Here is a 26,466-nt window from a genome sequence, read left to right on the forward strand (position 1 = left end):
ATATATGGAGGCCAGAGTATGTTACCAACATTTAGGAATGTGTTTTAATAATATTTTTGTTCATTTATATATACTAACATTTAATAAACTTTGGTCAAGGCTAGTGTATTTTGTTCATTCAATAATTATTTAAAAAGGCATTATATAAATCAACATAATATAAAAAAAATACTGATATCAAAACCTTAATACTAACAATGATAGAAATGACAAAAAAAAAAAAAAAAACTTCCTTAGATGCGAAAGTATTCTGATTCAATTATTACCAAAAAGAAACTTGTGAACATGTGTGTTGGTGTGTGATATATCATTTTAACAGCACTTAATATGTTCAGCAGACATTTTTAGAAGTATCTTTAGAAGTATGATGCTCTTTTGGGTGTTGCAACAGAAAATGGTCTTGCTGTCATGGAAAAAAATGTTCCAATCCCAACAATATCCAAGAGAACACAATCAAATGTTGGAGCCAATGTATGTTAAAGAGGGACATTAGAGCTTTTCTCTGAGTGTGTGTTCAGTTACAGTTTAATGTGGCATTTAGCATACAGTCACTTTTGGCAGAAGAAACATGTTCTCCATCACTTTTGGCAGAGGAAGCACATTCTTCATTACCAGTTTGTAGCTGTCATGTGATTGGGAGATCTAGGGTACACAAAACAAAACAAGTACACACACACACACACACACACACAAAGAATTGGCTATGCAGTTTACCTGAACAGAAGAATTGCCACAAACACTGTCAATTTCTACCCATTCAAGTGTTCTTAAAGAAATGCTTATTTTATTTTTCTAGTGTAGTAAATTACTCTTTCCTTGTGCCTGCCCTCATTATTCCAACTCTTCAGCATTAAAGAAAAGCAAGCAGCTGGTGCCTGGACACTTCATGCCCTTCACAATCCACTGGTTATCTCCCAGCAATCAACACAACATTACCCACTGGGTGTGTTTGCCAGCACAATTACTCTTCATCATAGTGTATAAACACCCGCAGCTCTGGTGCTCAATGGGAGTCGGAAACATAAAGGATGCCACACGTGTGTTTGTATGCATTTTTGTTTAAAAGATGGCAGTGGGGGCTTTGTAAATGAAATTTTGAGAGTTCAAGTCTTGGTTGCACTGTGTAGCAACTGCTGGGTCCTTGAGCTAGCCTCTTAACTCACAAATACTCAATTATTTCCTATCTCCAGGTTTAAGTCACTTTGGATAGAAGCAGCTTAAATATATGTGTTAAAAGTAAACACATTTGTTAAACGTTTGGGCCTCTATAATATCTCTTTAATAATTATCATTACACATAAACTAAACATGTAACTATAACTGCTGAGGATGTTGCGCTGTTATTGCTTTTGTACAGAAGTGTATCTTATGTAAATACAAGTACATTTAAAGCATATGTTCCTTTACCATATTTGTGTTGTACACAAATACACAATTAATACACACCTAATTTTGCGAGTAACTAGAACAGTCCATAGTACACTCATTAGTTATTGCTTTCACAAAAACAGTTTTTCATACAAATTTAATTAGATAAGTGTTACTTCTGAGCTTATTACTCCAACAGACTCTAATGACCATGCTCAGTTTCCACAACACACGACTTAAACAGGACCAATCTCTGGCTTTCTAATTAAACACATTGGAACACAGACACACCCAGTCATTTAAATAACTTGGGATTTCACATGAAGGGGTGCTACAAGAAGTGATATAACAAATGAAATGATATGATAAACTTGCCTAATAATATCACGGTATAACAGCATACAAGCATACAAGCCTGTGAGGAAAATGAAAGGATAAAAAATGTATTATGAAATTTTTACAAAAGTCTCTTTGCATATCCTTGTATGAAATTCTCTAGTTGTTCTTAGGAACATACTTTTGGGAATGACTTTTTTCACAATATTTAGTTCATTCAGTAGTCAGTATTTATTTCATCATCATTAGAAGCTGAAAGAGAGAGTTTCTGCACAAAACAAACAACAGTCAATTTCAGCAGGAGTGCAGCACTTCACAGCCAAAAAAAAAAACAGGTAGTTGTTTTCATTTAGTTCTCCTCAGCAGTGCCATGTTCGATAGCTGTTGTGTATGAGACAGTACCAACATGCTAGCAGCTTCAGCATAGGTAGTGATGTAAGGTGTTTAGAACAGTACTGGATTACATGGGCAAAGGATGTTCAGTGCAGAAGAAGTTGGAGTATGATTCAATAGAGAGAGGGAACGAGAGGCGGGGGAGAAATCTTTGGGGAGTGGAGTCAAATCTGGAATAACCTTCAGATCATACAGAATGACTAAACTCTGACACCCTAACAAGCCTAATTCACACACTCATTACAAGCCTCATTCCAGCTTTTAATTTTGCTAAGCTTTTTATATTCCAGTATTTTCCCTCATAGTTTTAAATGACCAGTTTTGCTTGTCTCAGTTCATGCCTGTTTTATGATTTTCTATCATTCTGTCTATTTGTCATGTTCAAATAAAAAGTAACTTTTTCCTTACTCCCCTTTATTGTTTACTGTGGACTATTTCAATAAAAACCAAACCCGCACTTGTGTTGGCATGCCTGTTCTGACTGACATTTTGTGTCATGATCAAAAAGTAAACCTTATTGGAAAACCAGCAGCTCATACAAATACAATTACCCTCACCCTGTTACACCTGAGAGATAATATCCTGATCCAACTGTCAAGATGTGTACATGCGGACTTACACAAGCCATAGCTGAGGTTTACAATGGAGTGTATCTGTATATATAGATACTTCTGTCCTTTTATGTGATAACAGATATTTAATCTAAAATATAACCATATTTTAAAGACGTCTACATGTGTCTTGAAGAATATATTGCTGTAGGAGAATAAATCATATTGTAAAAATATTTTCCATATTACAGTGTGTTACAACCTCCAACTGAAATGGACTTAATTGGGATTTTCTCTGTTTAATTTCAATATGCAATATGCCAATATATCATTTGAATATCATTTTAATACTTGGTAGAACCAATTGGGGCTGCAATTACAGCTGCAGGTCCTCCGGAATATGTCTCTATCTGCTAAGCACATCTGAATCCTGATAGTCCCATTCTTCTTGGCCACATTGCTCAAGCTCTTCTGCAAAATATTGTATGGGAGAGATTGCAAAACACACATTCATCACATTCACAACAGCTTTTATGCTCCTTAGCAGAGATCAGAACCCTATCTCCACCATGGTGTCACTGTTGCCTCATATCTTAGATTGTAGTGATATTCTGTTTCTCAGCCACTAATACAAAATGTGTATGCTTATACAATTTGTTCTACATTGAAGAATGGGGATATTTATTGAATTTGTCCTGCTGCCTGTAATGCAGCAAGCATGATCCATATCAAGTTCTCCATATTAGGTGCCAGTCACATATAAATATATATAATGTTTAAGCGAATCAGCTGGGAAAAACAGTATTATATGTTCTGCTTGGTTCCAATTTTGTTTATATACTGTTCAGTTTGATTAATTATTGTTCAGAATGATTCATTCATCAACTTCCAAAGCCAAAATAGTATAAATATTTGTGAGTGTTTGTTTTTTGAGTTTTTCTTAAGTTGCCGTAGGCATAACAAAGATTATGCATTTTTATAGTCATTTTTTAATTAGCTAGTAAGAGAAGAAATTAAATAATAAACTTGTTTCTTAGATTAATAGTCTATTCTTTGTTTGCAGGGCATGGCTGTCTTATAGACTCATTGGCTGCTACTAACTGGTTTATATGCCAGCTCGAAAACATCTTATTTAAGATGTATGTATGGATGATGTATTTGTAAATACTTACACAAGGCATTGCAAGCATTTTTGAACAAGCACAACTTGTTCAAAAGTCATTATTGCAATTATGCGTACAGGTTTCATGCCTCCAAGGTACCAGATGTTTCTTAAGCAGATCTGTCCAAGGTTGTTATACAAATGAACATCTAATAAGCAGCTGGTATGTTGCCAATATGTTGCACTATGAAGTCTCTGGATTCTGACCACAATAAATATGATAATATGATATAATGTGAATCAATTTTTCTAAAATAATACTCAATCCAGGAAATCCAATTATATTTCATATAAGTACAGCATTTTAACATTTATGATATTTTACAGTGTAATTTGAAAATGTAATTTATTTTAACCATAAATAAATTACAATGACCAGCCAAACCTTTCTACTTTTCACTAATTCCTATAACCCCAGCTGCTCCATCTCTCCCTAACTGATTGCTCATAAACATTTCATACTTTCTTTGTATGGCCATGTTGTTGGTGAGATAGCATTGCCGTGTGATTTCACACCGCATCACTGCTGGAGTGGCACCCCTCATTTTTGAAGGAATTCCTCACAATGTTTTCCCTTAGAGAGCAAGTAAGCTGAGCTAAGATAAAAACCTGCCCCTTGACTCTGTGTTCCAATCAGATATGATCTATTGCTCACAAACCAAAAGGGCCAATGTCTCTATGGGAAGATGCAGGGCTAGTGATGGTGGATTACTTTAAAGAATCTAAAGTATTTAAGAGAATTGAACTTAAATTCTATAGATTTTTTTAATTACTGGTTTATATGAGTTCTTAAATTAATAATTTGTTAAATTAGTTAAATTTTTGAAAGGAAATAAAATTACCTTCTGGTTGAGGCTTTATTTGAAACGCAAATCAAGAAACTTTCCTCTGTACACACAGAAAAATCAAAGTACAGGACTGTACCTTAAAGAGTACAAATGCTTTGTCGCTCCAGCTGTACCCTAGCAGGGTACACCAATGTACCTCTGAACACTGGTACATTTTCATACCTTCTTGTTTGTACCTCTGAAAGAACATTTATGCACCTCTAGTGATAAAAATTGTACCTTTATTTCCTGGTTAATTTAAAAATACATCCTAATATATTTCCATAGCATTTCACTGATTTCGCTGCTGAACTGATTTCTAAAAAGCATAATAAAAAGTGCACTTGCATAGTGCTATTTAATTCCTTTAGAAGCATTAGTTTTTGTTAGCATTTCATTAACCAGTTTTAAATACAAACCACAGAGTCAGTGCATGTTTCACAATTTAATCATAAACATGAAATTCTGAGTATAAAATGACAGCGCATTCTCAATTCTCAAAACTCATACACTGGATATTCTGCACTCAACAACGAAATTCAATTAACATGTAGAATGTTTCAATTCCTTCTGAACTAGGAGCATCATGCCCAATAACAGTAATTAGTCAGTTTACAATGCAAAACGCATAGGCAGTGTTTAACAAGTGTTTATAAAAACAAATACCACTTCTAGGAGTATAAAATACAGAACATTAGCAACTCATTTTAGCTAATATACTGGATATTCTTTATAAAATCAAATTTCATATATAATTCTTATATACATGTATAAAATCAAAATTGCACTTTGGGCAATGGTACAGTTGAGGCATGAGGATCTAATATAAAAGGTTAATCATCCAGAGTCCATCCATTTGTCTCCCTCTTTCACGATGTCAACAATGCGCCTCTGAAGGAAAGTCAGTGTGTTTTTCAGGTGTGGTGGATATGCAATGTTGAAAGCAAATACATACAGAGGGCTGTATGTTATACATACAGCTGTATGAGGGCTGTATGTTATACACACAGCTAGCTGTGTATTAAACGATTTGCATGCACAACATGGAGAAAGAACCACCCGATGTGCAGCGCATTTAAATTGTTTAATGCACAGCTAGCCGTGGATTATCCCGCTTATGCCATGGTCATTTGCCAGAATTTACATGTTAAAGATGTTAATAATGTTTGCACTGCAAGTAACATTAACAAAGATGAATAAATACTGTAATGTATTGTTTATTGTTTGTTTATGTTAGTTAAAACTAACATTACCCAATGTAACCTTATTGTAAGGTGTTACCATTTTTTTTTTTTTAGTGACAGCAATTGATGTCATCAATTTCACAATTTCCCTGTAACATTCAGGTTTTCTTTCCACTATACTTACTCCAGCTGCTTTAGGGACATGTTCCAGGTGTGCTAGTAAAAAACACACATTTGATTATTTGGTATTTTCCACCAAGTAAAGATTAAGTAACAATATCTTGTGCAATTAAAGTAGCTAGAGATAAATCAATAGTTTAAAAACAATGCAACTTACATAGCATTCTTATCCTTCCTTATATCCCAGGAAAGGGTATTTCACAATCAGTGCCGTGACAACTTGAATATACTCTTCATTAGTTAGATACCTAGCACAAAGGCAGAAACAAACTCTAAATCAATCTCTTGGTTTTGTCTAATGGTCTTCATAGATTGTGAATTAATAGTAGTAACTAATAGGAGGAAATGATGGTGGTTGAATTTCAGGTAAAATCAGGTATGCACTCCTGCTACCAATAGACCTGCAACAAAAAAAGTTGGAATCTCATTGATGAAAACAGGATACACAGAAATCAACATATATTTCAGAGTACTTATTCTGCAATGTGGCTTGCAGAACATGCTTTTGACCTGTGACTCGACACAGTTAAACATGTTGAGCCTATATACAAAGTAGAGAATCAATATATCTATTAGTATTGATTGTCATCCTAACTGATTCTGACACAGATGTTTTAGCTAGAAGTCACACAGGACACTAGATGTCTTCCTAATGCAATCATTACATGCCACTGCATGCTCTGCTTTTATCAGGAAGTTATGCTCAATACAATATTGTCAATAAAATCAAAAGTTAGGGAAAGTTCAAATTTGGCTAGCTGTAATTTCAGTTACGTTCATTTAAACATCTTACATGAGAATGTTACAACAGCAAACAGCATATTTGTGTTTACTCTGTTTTCCAGTGTTATACAAGCAAATATACAAGCAATATGGTACGAACTCTTTACTTTGCAGCTACAAGCAGCACAATTATGACACTGTTGTAGATTATGATTTTAATTATCCTTCTCGGTGTTCAACATACAGTAAGAGATGCCTTCTAACATGCTCAGCAGACCAGCTTGTGGACTGAAATGTTGATTAAAATAGAAACGTATCTGCTCTGCGAGACACACACGAGACCCTCCTGTAAGAAACGGTTTCAGTGTGAATTGGCCTCGAGCAGACCGAGTGTGAGGTGTGATGGAGTGGTGGGCGGCAGTGGCCATATGGAAGTGACATAACAGCAACTCTTAGAAGAACGATTTTCACTCATCTCTAGTTTAAAATCACACTAAAGACAGCGATATCATCCTATAAATGTGTTCCGTCGTTCTTTTCATTCTGGCGTTCCACATTCAACAAATGCAGAAATCTTGAAGGAAGGCTAAAGGGTCCAGTGGGCAAATAACTAACTGCAGTGGTAACCTGTGCAAATAAATAAAGCCACTGTGCAAATAAATACAGTGATATAATAGAGTTTACAGCTCAGCATCAAGTTCAACTTTCAGTCGTACAGCCTGCACTCTGTTTAAGAAACCATTCACCTTTTCTTTAGGTCACAAATCTGTGTTAATGAAGAGAAAATCCAACTGCTTCAATCATATGTGGAGTTTCTAACCCATGTGTTTTTTAAGTAAAGGTTGAACTTGCAATGAAGAATATTTGAATGCAGAAATTTAAGTTAAACTTTGATGAGTGTTTGAGGTCGATTAAAAAGTTGGTGTCGAACAGAGACATTTATTAATAGTACTTAGCTTTACTTGTTTTAGTTGTCTGTCTTAGTTGTTTTTTTTAACCTAAAACTTTTGACCTAACTTAATTTTGCTCCTCAGTACATTTTCAAACACTACATTTCTCTATAATATATTTATAACATCATGAGGTGATGCATGAAATAGTTCATCAATGATGTTATACATTCTATACCAATCTTCCATGTTGTTATGTACAGTTTATATTGATCAAGGCAGTTTCTACTGTCACAGCTCACTATTAGCATTCAGCTAGTTTGCATTATTTGCCTTATTAGCATGCTGACTAACGTTTAAGAGATTAGGGGAAAAGGATGTTGGTTTAAATGCAACTAATGTTTTCCTGCGTTTGTTGGTTCATTTGTGAAAAGGACACTAATTTACCATCAGTAACTAAAATCAGTACGTAATTAAAGACATATGTTCTTGCACTTTTTATGTAAATTTGAAAATTTATACTGTGTGTGTAATTTATTGTGTGTATCTTTTATATCTGTGCATCAATAATTAATAGATCCCATAAAAGCTGATGGATAGATGTTTGACTAGTGCTTGTTTGAATACATAATGTTAGATAATCAGTAGATCACTAAGTTTACAATGCTCTACATGTAATCCTTATGCATAGGAAATAATTTACCTGATCAACAAACAAATAAATCTCAACACTACAAATGGCAACAAATTGGACCAAATGGCTCTTGGATAATGACAAACAAAAAGGGTTTGGATTCTTTCAAACTAAAAAAAAATGAGATAAATCAACAACTTTTCTAAAAAAAAAAAAAAAGAAAACAAACAAAAAAAGTCAGTGCTTAATATTTCATGCATGTCCCTGAAATCTGAGACCTGAAGGCTATAATCACAGTTATTTGCTTGATTAGCCTAGCACCTTAATCATGACAGAAATCTCAGGAATGGACAAGGCACTGCACAGATAATTAGTAGCTTCCAAACTGGTGTGTTTCTGAAAATGACCCTTCCTTTTCCCCCCACACACCTTCACTATTCCACACACACACACACACACACATGCACAACCATTCCCTCTAATGAGTTTACACTTAATTAACAATTTGTCTCAGACAAATGTGTTCACCCTGGTAATTTCACTCGCTTCATACCTGAAGAGATAAACACAGTGTTGGTGTGTTGGTGGTCCTTACACTGTTTGTCACTGCACTGAATTTTCATTAATAATATGATAACTGATGGAATAATAAACTTTATCCTGTTAATGACAAAGACAATGGCAGGTGTAGAACTACATTCTTTGTAAAGACAAGCACTTGACCTTAAGTCACAGAAACTGGACAGCTAAACATTGGACTTGGCAATGTTTTTCCAAACTTCAACTGTCTGGGTTTTCTGTGCATCACAGAGATGTTGGAGATGTGTGTGGTTAGTTGAGTTTAGACCACCTGTCAGATTGAACCTGTTTGGCCAATCTCACCTGATCTGTCTCAACAACAAGGCATTTCAGCCCACAGAACTACCCCTCACTGGATATTTTTCTCTACACTGTAAGTCAGCTGTGGCGTGGGAGATACTTTGAAATACTCAACCCAGACCATCTAGTAACGGCAATCCTGTCATGGTCAAAGCTACTTTAGAGTCTCTAGTAACAGCAAGCGTCTCTGACCCACTGTAGAGTCAGCTGTGTCACTCTAGAGTCTGTAGTAACAGCAACGATGTCATGGTCAAAGCTACTCTAGAGTCTCTAGTAACAGCAAGCATCTCTGACCCACTGTAGAGTCATCTGTGTCACTCTAGAGTCTGTAGTAACAGCAACCATGTCATGGTCAAAGCTACTCTAGAGTCTCTAGTAACAGCAAGAGTCTCTGACCCACTCTAGAGTCAGCTGTGTCACTCTAGAGTCTGTAGTAACAGCAACCATGTCATGGTCAAAGCTACTCTAGAGTCTCTAGTAACAGCAAGAGTCTCTGACCCACTGTAGAGTCAGCTGTGTCACTCTAGAGTCTGTAGTAACAGCAACCATGTCATGGTCAAAGCTACTCTAGAGTCTCTAGTAACAGCAAGAGTCTCTGACCCACTGTAGAGTCAGCTGTGTCACTCTAGAGTCTGTAGTAACAGCAACCATGTCATGGTCAAAGCTACTCTAGAGTCTCTAGTAACAGCAAGAGTCTCTGACCCACTCTAGAGTCAGCTGTGTCACTCTAGAGTCTGTAGTAACAGCAACCATGTCATGGTCAAAGCTACTCTAGAGTCTCTAGTAACAGCAAGAGTCTCTGACCCACTGTAGAGTCAGCTGTGTCACTCTAGAGTCTGTAGTAACAGCAACCATGTCATGGTCAAAGCTACTCTAGAGTCTCTAGTAACAGCAAGAGTCTCTGACCCACTCTAGAGTCAGCTGTGTCTCAGGAGTTATTTTGAAATACTCAAACCAGACCATCTAGCAACAGCAATCCTGCCATGGCCAAAGCCACTGATTTTTCCACTGTTCTGATATTTGATGTGAATATTAAATAAAACTCTTGACCTGTATTTGCATGATTTCTTATGTTTGTTTTTTTACAGTTGCATGTACTGGTGAGATGAACAGTTTTGTTTCATTTTTTGTGAACTGCTGACAATATTTCTCCTAAATTCAAAATATAACTATTGTTATTTATAGCATTAAGAAATCAGTATTTGGTGGAATAACCCTGATTTGCATGTGTTTTGGCTCCATGCTTTCCACCAGTTTTTCACATTGCTGTTGGGGAACTTTATACCACTCTTTTTGCAAAAAGCTCAGCTTTGCTTGATGGTTTGTGACCATCCATCTTCCTTCCTCTTCCTCTTTTTTCCAGAGCTGTATATATATATATATATATATATATGGCAAGAGCAAGAGAGAATTGATCATTAATGAATTGATGAATCAATGAAATGTACATTAGTGAAATATGCAGATTGGTTCGCGGCTTTCTGTGAGTCACTTTGTGAAATTAATTTCTGATTATACAGCAGTGCCAAGCTATTTCCTTTAGCATAAGGAGGATGCTAAGGAGTTTGCAACATTTGACTCAGCACAGACTCATTGCGCTGGGCCTAATCCACTAATCATGTTTCCAGTAAACAGAAACGTTAAACAGACGGCAAAAAAACTGATAATTCCAAAACTGAAAATATATAAAACCCTTCTCCTAATTTTATCCAGGAGTCAAATTTGAATATTTTACAAAGAGAACATGCTGCCCTGGGCACATTGCCATATTTCATAGTGAAAAACAATCACACAATGGAAATGTGACTAACAAATGGGCTCAGACTGTTCTTCTGGAAGGACTTTAATGGGCTTTAAGACACATGAGAGCTGGAGGTGATTGGACATAATTGCAAAGTCTTTTTATTTAGGCATTTGCTATCATTAGTGCTAGAACATATGCAAATCCAAAGCTTAGCCCAACAGACAGGCAAGGTCAAAAACAGAAGTTAGATAAAACATGAGACTTGGGGACCATAAAATTATAAACAAGAAGATTTGACTGATATGGGGAAGTATGGTTAAAGGTTTTATATATATATATATAAATATATATATATATATATATATATATATATATATATATATATATATATATACAGAGAGAGAGAGAGAGAGAGAGAGAGAGAGAGAGAGAGAGAGATGTAAATATTGCACAATGTATTAAACCTTGCAAGAGTGGAAATGAATAAACTATATGCAATCTATTTAGAGTTCTTTAATATACTTCTTATAATTCAATATTTTTTTGTTTTTGTTTTTTTACATCAAAATATAATTTTGAGCCAAAAAAAAAATAAAACAATGTGCCAAGTCTACTCTTCAGGCACCAAATACTTAGTGACAGTGGAAACAGATGAGCATTGCTGGCTTAATTTACCAGGTATCTTCAGTTTTTAATGCTTCAAAGAAAACAGCATGATAATGATCTGCAATTCACGCAAGCAAAATCTGTGAATATAACATTTTGCAGCTCAACACCCATATTGTGGAAACGAGCACAGGTAAGCCATTAGCTAGTTGAATAAGCTAGACTAGCTAGATCTTTTGACGTTTCACAGCAGGAAAGCTCTGTATTAAACTGAAGATGTTACTTTGATCTTTGTAGTGATTGCCCTTTGTGATAAATATATCTAAGCACTGCTATAGCATATAGGTAACACATTGAAAAATTTAAAGAAAATGACCTCTCCTTAAATATTGACAAGACAAATAAACTGCTCTTGGACTACAGCAAACATTAAAAAAAAACAAAAAAAAAACAAAAAACACCTCCCTCACAATAAATGCTGCTAAAGGACTTCTCTGATGTCGTGTTATTCTCATACAGGTACTGCCTGGATGTCTTCTATCTTCTTTTTTAAGGAAATTTTGTGCAATCTATTTGGTATCAGTTTGACTACTTGCTCTCAGTGAGATCACATTATCTAAAGTGAAATTAAAATGAAAGAAATTAACACAAAATTAAACAAACTCTGGTATTTGGATGAACTTGCAATTTTTCAAAACTGCCTCAGATTTTCTGCAGAGTTGGTCCAAGACATGTCATGTGCCATCATCATAACCAATCAAGCATTTTTGGCCACAACCATTACAGAAAATTTGAGATGAATGTAAAGTGTTTCAAGTGAAATATTACCCCTAGCCCTACCTCTGTTTGGAGTTCTCATCTCTTGTTGCTGTCACAATTACAACCTAAAGATACATGGAATCGTTATGGATAGTACCACTTAGAAACTATGAAGATGGCTTTGGACTGCAATTGATATGAACAGTTTTGCTACCAATGACTCAGAATTACCAAGGCTAGGACTTGCATTATAACTGCAGTTGTCTCCATCAGTGAACAATTGAAATCTTCATCACGTCATATTAAAAAAAAAGAATGAATTCCTGGTTACACAATTAAACATGTTGCCCATATAGTCCACAGTTATATAAGAGAGTTTATTTATAGTCACACCACACTGTGTCACCTACATGAGGATTTCTTCCTCTTTGAGTCTGGGTCCTCTCAAAATTTCTTCCTAATATAATTTCAGAGACCTTTTCCTCCTTTGCCTCTGGCTTACTCATTAGAGATCAGTTGAAAATTTTTTTCCTGAATTTATATATTTCTCTAAAGCTGCTCTGAGACAATGTCCATTGTTAAAACTGCTATACAATAAAATTAAACTGAGTTACATTGAGGCTTGAGAATCTTGCTGACAAGGTTGATCTGATACAAGACCTTGTAACAAATTACAATACATACAATATATAGCACAATGCACCAGGTCATTAGCTCTTCCTGTATGTGTGTTTCTGTAGACATTATCTCTCAGTCCTTCTTCTCCACATTTGGAGGGCAGACAGTACTGGCACAATCTATGGCAGTTGATAATGGACTGCTTTCATGCTATCAATCATAGCCTCTCATCTTGTCACAGATGAAGATTTGACAATGAATGGCTTTGGTACTGTCCAGCACTGAAAACACTGAACAATCTCTGCTGAGGGAAATGGAGGGAGATGGTCATCACAGAAGCTTTGGACTTTTGAACAGAAGGTTAAGACTGTGACTGCTGGATGAGACACACATTGCCTTGTTATTCAGCTATGAGTGGTGTCTACATTTTAATGTGGTGATGGTGTTTCTAAAGGCAGTGTGTGATGTATCCATGTCATCACCTGAGGAAGATGGTAGTGTTAACGTTAATGCAGAGTGTTAGTGTTTCCTCTTCCTCATGGACAGGTGATTGTGTTGCTATGATAAAAATGCAGGAGTATATAAGAAGTAATAGAAAATATACTGTCAAAATGACATTTTAGAGAGCATGTCTTATAACAAAAATCACTTATAATCACTTAAAATACAATTATCAATAGGAGTAGAATTATAGAAATTACTTTATTTTCTGTTGCTGAAAGATGCTTTAAAGGTTTTGGAATTGATGTTACTCAATTCCAATTGATGTAGCAATTAAAGTAATGAATATGGTTTTAATAATTACATAGTTAGTGATTATACAAGGCACAACAACAAGACATCCACCTATCTATTCATTCTCTACACTTGGTTGCACAGACCTTATCCCAGCAGACTTGGGGCACAAGGCAGGGTTCACCCTGGACAGTATGCCAGTCTATCACATAGTACAATCTCACACACCATTCACACACTACAGACAATTCACAGATGCCAGTCAGCCTACAACACATGTCTTTGGCCTGGAGAGGAAAGTGCTGGAGGTGAGATATATTAAAAGACAAAATTATCAAGACTAGCCCTTCTTCAGTTTGCTAGAAGGAACTTTGCAAATAAATACACTTTTATTTGACAAACATCATTGACACTCAGCTTTGACTGTAAAATTCTATGGATTGTAAAGCCATTGAGTGTGTGTTACTTATTAATGTGAACCTCAGCTTGATCAACTTACTGATCACTGCACCTTTTTATACAAATTAAACTGCGGAGGTTATTATTATTATTATTATTATTATTATTATTATTATTATTATTACGTTTTATTACATGTATTTAAAAATGTATATTACATTTTATCATGTAGCAGACACCCTTATTCAGAGCAACCTAAAGAAGTGTGAAGAAAGTCAGTCTTTACGAAATATTTGCAAATCCAGCAGAAATTTTTTGTTTGGTTTACACAATCATTTACTAAAAGTTTAATAAATAGTTTACTAAATAAATAGTTTACTAAGTTTACTAAAAGTTTAATAAATAAATCCCACTGGGAATGTAGTGAAGGAACCAAAAAGCAGGAGCAGTAATATGAAGAACGTAGAAGCCTACAGTGAGCCCATTCATAATAAGCGTGTGCAAGTTGCACATGCTAGGAAGTTGGTGCCTTCTATAGGGGGCTTCCAGGTGTATAAGCATTGTGCATTATCCATTGGAGGTTTTGGGGCTGTTCTGCCTCGGTCTGAAATGTGACATGTTAATGGACTTATTGTCAGGTGTCAGGGCTTCTCAGTAGTCAGGGATCTATGGAATTGCTTGTTTTGTGTGTCCAATAGCTATGCCTTTGCTACAACTTCAGAGCATTGGGAGATTCTGTCTGAACCTGAGACTGCATTGTTGAGTAACTTGAGTAACTGCACAGTTCTTGACTGTATGAATATCAAATTCCCCAGCGCATCAGTGGAGGTGAGCTTCCCTCCCTCCAGTTTCTCAAACAACAACATGTTCTACCTTTTGCCAGATAGTGCTGGTGTCTCTATATCTGTACTGTATGTCCCGATACCCCAGAACCATCTGGCAAAAGGTAGAACAAGTTGTTGTTTGAGAAACTGGAGGGAGGGAAGCTCACCTCCACTGATGCGCTGGGGAAATTGTGATATTCTTACAGTCAAGAACTGTGCAGTTACTCAAGTTACTCACCAGTGCAGTCAGACAGAATTGTTCTACCTTTTGCCAGATGGTTCTGGAGTATCGGGACATACAGTACAGATATAGAGACACCAGCTGGTGTCTCTATATCTGTACTGTATGTCCCAATATTAGCTGTACTGTATGTCCTGATGTTAGCTGTACATTGGACATTCTCTCATATACTGTACAGACTTCATTACATTACTGCACTTCATGCACTTCATTACATTACTGAGCTGGTATTTGGGTGGAGTCTGGTGACACTGGTGATGTAACGGCTTAAACATGTCTGGTTGTATTCCCTCCACTGTTGTGGCTGGTCCTTTGCTGGTCTGGGTACTCCTCACCAACATGGCTATAGTTTGCAGAATGGAGTTTGCTGTTGGGATTTGCAGTTGACATTGCTGCCATGACAGTTCTGAAGCTCCCACTGAGTCCAATTTTACATGGCACAGAGGACATCTGAAGCTGTAAAGCAGAAGTTACTTTGCCCTTGTGTAGTGAACATGCATTATATCCATCACACGTCAACTGCTTTCCCTCTTGTCCTCTTCTCTCCTCCAGCTGCACACTTGCTGCAGGATGAAACAGGTGTCAGGCTGGAACTCGAGTCTACAAGCAGGCGCAGAGATTTTTGCATCATTACAGCGAAGGCATTTTTGCTGAACAGCTAGGATTACAAGATTCACTGAAGGACTTGGAAGAGTAGATACTGTATTGGCCCATCATAAAAAGTAATGTTCAAATCAGAATGATATTTTAAATGTGTTTTGCAGTTTTATACTGTAGTCTGTAGTCATTCTGGGAAAATATTTATGCTATTGGCAGATTATACAGCAATTAAAAAGACTTATAGATTCATACACTATATATTATAGCTACTTTATATCTACATAGCTGTACTATTATAATAATGGATATTATAAAGGAATATAATAAATGGATATAATAAAGGAATATTTGATCCTTTTTTTCTTATATTTTCCATGTCCATTATTTGTAATCCTGTTTATATGTTGTTGTTGGTGTCCTTCGGCTGCTCCTTGTTCAGGGTTGCCACAGCGGGTCATCCAATCCACACATTTCGCTTTTGGCACAGGTTTTTACCCTTGCTGATGCAACCCTCTCATTTTATCCGGGTTTGGGACTCTCCGGGTTTGAGAGTTAACCCCTTAGTGGCTGGGTCAGTTCCCTGCCTGGAAAATCCTTGTTATGTATGAAAATAGATTAAAAAAAAAGTTTAAAACTTTAATTATATTAGCAAAAACAGGATATGTATAATAAATAAATAAATAAATAAATAAATTTAAAAAATCTATATAGTTAGACATTTTAATCAGACAATTTGTATAGTTGGCTTTCTTACTCTTGATTTTCCTGTGGTATTCAGGATGGTGCTGTTTTAATTTTTTTTTTATTTTACCACGCCTCATATAATTTGATTTGAAATGTACTTTATCATGATCACTTATCATCACGTACTATACTGGTATCAGACTCTGTCTCTGAGTGTCCTTGTACTGTATGTGCATTACCTTCCATATTATGCTAACAATTTATAGCACTGAACAGGTGCAATATCTCACACTATGCCACTTTCATGACTTCACACATTGTTTACATCTTTTTTGCATGTCTGGGTAGGAGTAACTGTTGCATAAGAGTGTCTTTGCATATAGATGTTTAAAATGCTGTTTTATGCACATGACAATAAACCTGCTTCTTACTGAACTACAAAAATTATGTGATTCAATTTTAAAACTGATTTTAGCTGTATTTTGGGCAACAAAAGACTTAAAACAGTTGTACAGCTGAAAATCTATTTTATTCTGTCTCATTAGCCTTTCTTTTGTGTGTTTATGAAGACTTGTAGCATTGATTTCCTATGGTGGTATTGTTAGAGATATTATAACACAGCCCTTTAAATCTAAGAATTGCACATTTCAATTCCCAAGACAGCTGCTTAACACTTTAAATGCACAAGTCTTTGGTTTGGTTTGATTCCTTTTGTCACAAATAAGGATAATCTCTCAGTATGGTTTACTATTATTGAACATGGCTGCATGTCTGTTAATCATGACTAGGAGTTTCCAGAGTAGTCCAAAATAAAGCATTCACTCTATCACTGTAAGATTGTGAATTTAAGTCCAAGACAGAGCAACTGGCCTTACTCTCTTTTTGGGATGTATGGACTTTCTCTCTTTTCTGTTAATCAGGATGACACTAACCAATTATTCCCATATTTGAGCTCATGTACAGAACAGTGCAGTTATTAGTGACTGACATTGGTTAAGGAATTTGGTATCTCTCACAATGACTACTGAAATAGCCATTGACTAAACTGTGAGAAAATAGAGAGGGCAGACTAGAGACTATGTGGCACTATAAAATATTTGGAAATATAGCAGGTCCTACTCTGATGTTCAAAGGCACACGAGTAAACAGATGTATTCATAATTTAATTCTAATTATATGTAAAAATGCACTAAATAATTTTATTTATTCTACTACTTATTCAAAGCTCACATATTTTTTACCTAATAAAGACAGATAAAATAACCAGTCCTTAAAAATATTTACTGCTTTGTGTCATTGGCTCCTTGGTCAGCATTTCCTTTTTAGCATAAGAAAACAAAACAAAAAAAAGCATGTTTTTCAATATAAATATATTCAACCTCCCATCACTACTCTAATTAACTGCCATAATTAAAATATGCAGAAACGGTATCATTTCTTAATTACTCTGGTACATTTTAAATGAGGAATTATTTACGATCCATACTAAATAATAATAATAAGAAGAAGAAGAAGAAGAAGAAGAGGAGGAGGAAGAAGAAGAAGAATAGCATCTGAAGAAATGATTAACTGATTCTGGCTGTTCCTGTCCTCGAATAAACTTTTCTAAGAACATTTGACTTAAGGATGAATGGGATCTGTAACTCACATGTGTGTAAATTGCCATCCACCTATATCAAGAGAAGTGACAGCTGATGACCCTCAGAAGCAACTAAAGAAAATAGCTGCCACCAACAACAAATCTGCAGCATGCTGATGAGCTGAAAAGCCCAAACATTTTACTGCATGCTCATTCCGAATGCTCTGAATGATCATTGTGGCTTAATGCACATTATTTGTGCTTATTCATTTCATTTGACTATTTAAAAATAATATTAATAACCATATTTCTTCTATTCTTACTCTTCTTATTATTATGCCATGACCTGGTGGTAAGGCTTGCCTAGGATTCAGAGCCTATTCAGGGAACACTGGGCAGAAATCTAACATGCATGGAGCCATTGCACTCCAGTATAGTCATTCACACCTAGGGGCAATTTATTGTAGCTAGCACACCTACCGTTTTGGCACCAACAAGCCATGAGGAACCAACAACACCTTCTACACCACACTGTTGCACTCAGCTGAACTAAAAGAAACACTGGCTTAGAAAACAGAGATATTTTTATCCTAGAGCAATTCTGCATTTAAATACTGTTTTCAACACCCCCTCATCAACTTCCCATACTGACTCAGACGTGTTGGGGCATTTGCTTCGCTTCAAGAAAACAATAAACTTTATTTAATAAAGGCTAGAACATATATTTATCTTGTAGCCCAAAGCAACACTTTATTTCCAGTGTGGAGATGTTCACATGATGTACATGGATTTTTTACAACACAGTTATTGAGTTGTGGGGAGGGTTGAGGGGCGTTGGAACTAAGGGGCGTAGGTTTCAGATCAAGCCTAAGCCAAAGCAATAAACAAACCCCCTAAATAAATAATTACATAAACCAAGCTGCTAGTGAAAACTCCACATATTTTAATCCTACCTAAATGAATAAAAAGCGTCTTGGTTTGAATATTAATGTCAGCAACATCCCATCACTACTCTAATTAACTGCCATAATTAGAGTCTGTAGAAACTGTATAATTTGTTGATTACTCTTGTACATTTTAATGAGGAACTGAGTTGGCATTAAGTTGGTATTACTAATGGAAACTCCACCAATTTTCATCCTTCCTTACCAAAATGGATAAAAATTACTGGCCAAAGGAAATTGACAGCCCACCCCTACAAACAAGCAAAGGGAAAGAGTAGACTTCTAAGAAACTGATAATGGTATGGATGTAGCTGTTCACAAAACATATGACTAATATGGTTCAGGTTGTTAACATGAAGAGGTTGGGACAAAACAGTTCCTTAAGGACTATGAATGGTCCCAAAAACATTCTACCTCAAAGCTACAAAAACAGAAAAAAAGGAACTCCATTGTCCTAATTCCTTCCTGACTCAAAGTAGTACTTACAGAGCATTAAGCAGTGCATCATGTAACTTGTGAAGGTAAGGACAAAAATGTTTTTGACTATAAAAAAGAGAGAAGCTCATCCAAACAACCAAACTGAAAGGGACCTAACTGAAATACATAAAACACACAGCTACCAAGAGCCTACTCACAAGGAAAAGCTTTACACAGTCAAACAAGTGAGCAACCTAAGGCCTGGTTTATATGTCCATGTCTGCACATTAGCATTGACATTGTGTGTGAGAGGTTAGCCTTCATATTTGCACATAAAAAGAACATAGCATAAAAAGAAACTAATGTAAGTCTTGCTGTAGAATGATGAGATAAAATAGCAGTAAAGTGGAAACTAACACAATGTTTTAAGCGGGTATGCAACTCGAACAAACAGCGCTCTGCTGGTTTTTTTGATGCACAGCATTGTTTATTTGCAAGATTTTGGAGAACTGCACTTTAGTTTGACATTAAGACTCTACTACGCTTACCCATAAAACCCTGAGAATGGAGATTCATTACGAAAATACAAACCAGCATTTAAGCTTTCTAACACGGACAAACCAGCTGGGATTTTTTAAGGGTTGACTCATGTCTGAACATGGCCATTGTAGCCCTGTCTAAAGGAATGCTACATACAGACCCACAAAATTACACACACAACTACAGACCATACTGACTCGCACAGGTGGAGCTGGCAAATTAGTCAAGTAAAGTCAAGTCAAGAAGCTTTTATTGTCATTTCAACCACATATAGCTAACACAGTGCATAGTGAAAAGAGACAATGTTTCTCCAGGACCCTGATGATACAGAAGACAACATAACATATAGCTGCAAAACAAATACAACAAAACAGAGCTAAGGACAGAAAGTTTGTCCTAGCTACATAAGGTGCAACATGTGTAACCAGGTACAAACAGTGCAAGACAAGACAAAAATATACAAAAACAACACAAAACAGTACAGGACACACAGCTGCAAAAAAATGTGCAAACAAAAAAATGTGCAAACTAGAGGAACTGTAAACCAGTGGTTTCTTATAACATATATGTTTGTAAACATATACATAAAGCAGCAGTAGGTGACAGACTGAAGTGTGCAAAAATAGCAGTAGCAGCAATTGTTTAAGTATGCATATACAAAATGTAAACATTTATAGTGTGGGAGGAGTTATAGATGTATGTGTTGAATCTCACACAGTTGACACAGGTTACTGAAACATTACTTCAATAATTATGTGAGGAAAGTTATATTCAGAATAAGCCAATATCATGTACAGTAAAATGCGATTTAGTCCAAGGTCGGAATCATACTTAACTAAGGAAATAGTAACTCGATCCCAGGTGCGTAAGTCAGGTCTGTCTGCATGTCTGCATAGCACTATAAGTCACACAGTTCTCAGGTCTGAAAATCCTCAGTGCATGCGTTAAACTCAACTCCATTTGTGGGGTGGGATTTAAATACAGAGAGTTGTTTGTACCCGTCTTCTGACACAAATGCAAGCACTGATTGTGTGAAAGTGCAAATGTTCCATCATAATTGATGGAAAGTCAACACATCAAAACCAGGAGTGAAAATGTCAACACCAAAACCCTTCAAACAGAGCTGAACCTTTCATACAAACACCACCATGGTTTGTACCCCAAACAGACGTGGCTCTTTCACAGCCCATCAGACTGAACAGGAAGAGAAACAGCAGAGCAGCTTCAAACTGCATAAACAAACTGAACATCTCGCTCATCTCTAGCCAATTTAACCAGCAATTAGTGTCGCTATGGAGCGAGGGTCATGCACTTCAGAGAAAAGGGGTGAGAAAAAAATAACAACTACAAAAACAAGCAGCACAGCATCCTAATGATCCAGCTATCTGTAGCTGGTGTCTGTTACTGCTTGTCCTTTTTTCCTCTGCAAAACATCCACGTGCATTTGTCTTTAATTGACTCAACCTTACCAACATTATTCTGCATGTTTGTGATGCAAAATTAGCCATGATGTTCTCCTGTGTTTGTGAGTACAGGAGGATATACAGTACATGAATTTCATGATAATGACATACTGCTTTTAGCCAATAAGACCAAAATCTGTTGGATTATTGAGTCAGGGCCATATTCAGAGAAGGAACTAAAGGTTCCATAGACTAAATTTTTAAGATTTTAAGCTTTTATATGACGTATTTATGTGAAGATTCAAAACTGACTTTTTATTTTTTACTTGTATCTAGCCCTCTGCATTTAAAGAGTAGCCCCAAAAATTTAGGGGATAGAATATATGGACTTACTGTCACTTGCAACATGAAAATGAATTATATAAAATTATTATTATATATATATATATATATTTTTTTTTTTTTTTTTTTTTTTACAAAAAATATACAGTAATTTACATATATTGTGCAGGCAATGATTCAAATAATATTCTAATAATTATTCAAATCGTATAGTACTTCTCTAAAATATTCCAAAAATATTAAGACAGAGCAGGATGTAGAAAGTGATCATGTATTTCACAAATTACTGAGAATTTCTCAATTTAAGTATGTGTACCACAAACTATTTTATTAGTTGACAGACTATAAAACACTTCATATAGCAGATTTGTTTTTATAATGTGTTAGAAATTTATACATACATGGTTATACAATTCATGCTACAATTATACAACATAGTAGCATGAATGAAAACACAGAAGTGACTGAACCAGCCTTGAAAACAGTTATTCTTTTATTTCTTTTATTAATTTTGGGTACAGATATTTATGTTAATAACTGGCATTCTCCAAAGAAAACACGCCCATGATTTAATGGATATGTTTACCAAGCGGACATCTGCTATGGTTACACCTCACTTGAGGTTGGTGGAATTCCCAATTTAATTGTAATAATCAATGTGGCATATGAAATCCTGTTCTCTACATATGCATTATCTTAAGATAAGATAATTAAGTCATCCTAAGCCTCTGGTTTGGTGTACACCAAACTGGAAAGGTCAAACTCCCAGGAAAATGCATACCACATTCAATTAATGTATTATTTGAGGGTTAAATGTTCCACTAGAGGCATTGCGATGTGAAACACATCACTGAATCTGTTAGATATTTTCCATGCAATGCTTTCCATTATATCATCTACTGTAGCAGTAATGAAGTCTGACACTTTTAGTCCAGCTCACATCTCATACTCCTCTCTTCCTCAACTCTGAGCAATGTGATGAACCTTAATGCTCGAATATCCCAAGAGATTATCACTGCATTACTGATGGAGAGATGTGCAGTATCTCCGCAGGCAATGCCACTGTCACATATGGATTGTGTGCCACACATGATGCCATTAAACTATCTCTATCACTTTCATTGTGTTGCTATTTCTGTTTAAGGACACTGTTAATCTGTGGAGTGGGATGAACAGACAAACTCTCTACACTGTAGCTCAAGCATCTGATAAAATTTTCATTTGATAACACTGAAGAATGTGTCATTTGGGACAATGAAAAGATGTATTGCATCAGAAGAAAGACCGAGGAAAACATTTCATTCAGTAGCATGCATATAATCAGCTAGCTAATCAGCTAATTAGCAGTTAGTGTGATAGCACTCTACACAAACAACATCCTCAGCTAGGCCTTTTTGCAAAACAAATGTGACTTCTGCATAGCTACAGTGTGTATTGCATCTGTAAAGCAGTTCACAGCTTGCAGCCATTTCTCGGCATTGCCCCTGCCATTGCACCAGATTTAAATAACCCTTATGAAATCTTGCAGTACATATTTTATACGTTCTACATGAGAATTTAGGGCATTTCTTAAATGCCCGAAAACTAACCGGGCTTTAATACTAGTGTCTGATCTTTCAACAAGCACTAGATTGTAAAAAAGGATAAAATCTAATTATTAATTAAAGTAGATAAAAAGCATCAACTCTTCATCAGTTAGGTCAAATTCTGTCATACAAGATCATATGGTGTAATATTAAGTTTCATTTCAGTTATGATGGTAGATCAGTTCCAGACTTCTAAAGAGTCTTCTACATAATTTCAGTGTAACTGGGAAAATGTGTTGGATAATGGGTTGAGAGAGAAAAAAAAAATCAGATCCAGCCTGCAGGCCACCATTTGGTGAGCCCAGCTTTAAATGGATAGACATTAAAGGATACGGAGTCATGTATTCAGAGACATGTGCTTCTTTTAAAAGAATGAATGGTGTTCATGCACAGACACTAAATGTTGTAATTACTCCTTTTAATTATTATTATTATTATGATTTTCTTTTATTATTTATTTAAAAAATTTCGTGCACTGCACACGCCTGTGGATATTCCTAGTGTCCATGATGGCATTCTTTTTTACACTGCATTAACAAATTTCACACTGACCTGGCATCTTGGTAGTGTCACTGATGCTACATGGCATTGCAGGCTATTCTTCATCATCACTGTCAGTTTTTTTAATAAAGCTAATATAATAATATTTTACCCTCTCTGTGCATTAATTCCATTTAGGGTGCGTCAGAATAAATTGATGTTCTGATGAAGTGATCTTGCTTGTTGATCATGACTGCCATATTTCGGCAGAAATAAAGAGAGCATTACCAGGATGCGCGAGGTCACATGTCTGTACTTTGCAGCAAGTACGGATTTGTATTAAGTCGCCCGGAAGAACCTGCAGTGTCTCATTAGTGTTGCACCTTTCACTTTTGACACTGTATGCTGTTAACGACTGCTAGAGGTGGCTGGGATTTACACGTTGAGAAAAAGGCTTGATTTTAATTAATATTGCACAAGCCTTGACTCCTTATGTATCCATTATTGTGTTTAGCATGTAGTATAGAATAACTTTGCTTAATGGTGATGCCACAAGAGAAATGTAAAAAAAAAAATAAATAATAATTATAACAGTTAGAAATTTGCATACTAATTGAAGCAGCATGTAATTAAGAGACTTGAGAGCTCTCTCCTCAGTGGGATGCTGAGAAATAAAAACATGAGAAGGGAACTAGCGTCAGCATCCCAATCCACAGCTGTAGTGCCTATTCCCTGTGCACTAACTGCAGCACTCAACCTGCATGCTGTCAGGGAACGTTTCATTTCTTATATCTCACCCTAACATGAATGAGCCTCGTTCTACGGATTGCAGCGCACTGTAATATCTGAGTAAGAGCAGATCTGAGACTTCAGCGTGTTAATGTTTTAGGGCTCAAAGTAACTATACAGTCAGCATGCTGTTTCCAAATAAGACATCTAAAATGCAGAATAATGTCTTACCTCTCATTTAAAAGAGCAATGTCAGCTGGATTGTGACAATACAGGAGATTTATAGAACACCTGAGGAAACCCAGAATCCTCCGCATTGATCCTCTGCAGATTTCCACATTGTGCTCAACACCCTCAGGGCCAGATTACTGAAAAGCCTCTCAGTAAGGACAGGAATATGGAAGCTGCTCTTCCTTTTTTCTTCCGTCTTGATAATTACAGGCATCCATATTGGCTCGCTGTACAAGGAGAAGAGATAATTTTGTTGTGATATCCTTTTGGGAAATTAATTCATTTGACTAAAGTGACTTAGTAATTACAGTGACATCAAGGTTAATTGCCAAACCCGCACTTCCGTGCCAGTGTCCTGTCAAAAATCCCCACGCAATCTGTTCCGGAAATGGCAGCCAGAAGCTACACACGGGTTTGGGAAATATTTGACCTATGTGAAGTTCCCTCAGCATTGCTTTGTTATAAAAGCTTTCAAGGAAAAGAATTATCCAGAGACTTGTTAGTAATGTTGCTAGGATTTCTAAAGATAAAAACATTTTTTTCGCTATGGAATAGCTGAGAACGTGCAGTTAACATATTAGGAATATTATTGTGTAGTGGGTAACTGTGCAGCTTCACAAACCCCTCACTCGATCCTAAGCTCAGGTTAGTGTCTTCACCTATTCTCTTTGAGTCAGTATGGGTTTCCTCTGGGTTCTCCAGTTTCCTCTCATAAGTAGGCAGATCGATTACTTGAATAAGTGTGTGATGGACTGGCCTTCCATCCAGGGTGTATCCCTTCTATTATGCACACTTTTTTCTGGGATAAGCTCTGGATCTACAGTGACCCTGAGCAGGATTAAGTGCTGATTGAAAATAAATGAATAAAAAATTGAGTGCAGCCTGACAAAAATGTCAGAAATATTCAGACGGGTGTCATGATCCAGACTGAACCATGATCCAAACCTTTACTAATAACAGTAAATTAATGAATATGATAATACAACTACTTCACTACTACTACTACTACTACTACTACTACTACTACGACTACTACTATTACTACTACTACTACTATTACTACTACTACTACTACTAATAATAATAATAAATTACTACAACTAATATCACAACCATATTCCTAGTTGAAGGTCATATGCAATGTTGGGGATTAGTTACAAGCTACAAGTATTGCTTGTATCTAGCTTAATTAAATTTTGAGTATTGTAGCAGTAGCTTATTTAGCTACATATAGTAGCTTATATAGGAGCTGTATTTTCAAAATAATGTAGCTTTTCTAATTAAAAGCTACTTTTTCACAAATTTTGTCACACAACGCAACTACATTTTTCTTTTTCACATAATCAGTTCAATTCACTACTTTACCCAACCAGAGCCAAGTGAAATACATCGAATCGAGATGCCTGTGTTTCTTGAACAGAGCTTACTAACGATCTCATTTTGCAGTTAAGTAATGTTAACAATTCTTACTTAAGAAAGGTTTACCAAAAAAGAGCAAACTTTTGTTTTTATACTTAAAAAATGTCTCAATTGGTTTTCCTCCAGCGGACAAATAAACTATGGTTTAAAAAAACACTAAAAAATAAAAATTAAGGTTGTGTAGTGTAATTAGCTATTTCATGCTTGTATCTTAACAAGTTACAGTTGCAAAGTATTTATTTTATATGACACTATGATCAACAACAATAGTTTATTATAAGATCTCTAACTACAATAAAATCTCTGGAAATACCAAAGCTGATTAACAACCTATTATTCTTTCATCCTTGAAAAATGTAAATAAAGCCTGGGCCACCGTACTGCTCTGAGCTCTTTAGTAATCAGCACACACTTTGATGTCTCTGTCTTCATTTGTACTTGTTTTTTGTTTGTTGTTGT

At 35.8% G+C, this 26,466-nt stretch overlaps 1 long non-coding RNA gene across 1 annotated transcript; it reads right to left on the reverse strand.

Moving 5' to 3' along the window:
* Positions 1-5,340: 5,340 nt before the first annotated feature.
* On the reverse strand, positions 5,341-24,809 carry LOC131369716 (uncharacterized). Its single transcript, XR_009207323.1, has 3 exons — positions 24,589-24,809; positions 6,159-6,249; positions 5,341-6,037 (listed from the first exon to the last, which is right to left on the reverse strand). It is a non-coding gene; the product is annotated as an uncharacterized LOC131369716 (long non-coding RNA).
* Between the last annotated feature and the right edge of the window lie 1,657 nt (positions 24,810-26,466).

This window comes from Hemibagrus wyckioides, linkage group LG19 (genome assembly GCF_019097595.1).
Source record: "Hemibagrus wyckioides isolate EC202008001 linkage group LG19, SWU_Hwy_1.0, whole genome shotgun sequence".
In the NCBI taxonomy this organism is placed as follows: domain Eukaryota; kingdom Metazoa; phylum Chordata; class Actinopteri; order Siluriformes; family Bagridae; genus Hemibagrus; species Hemibagrus wyckioides.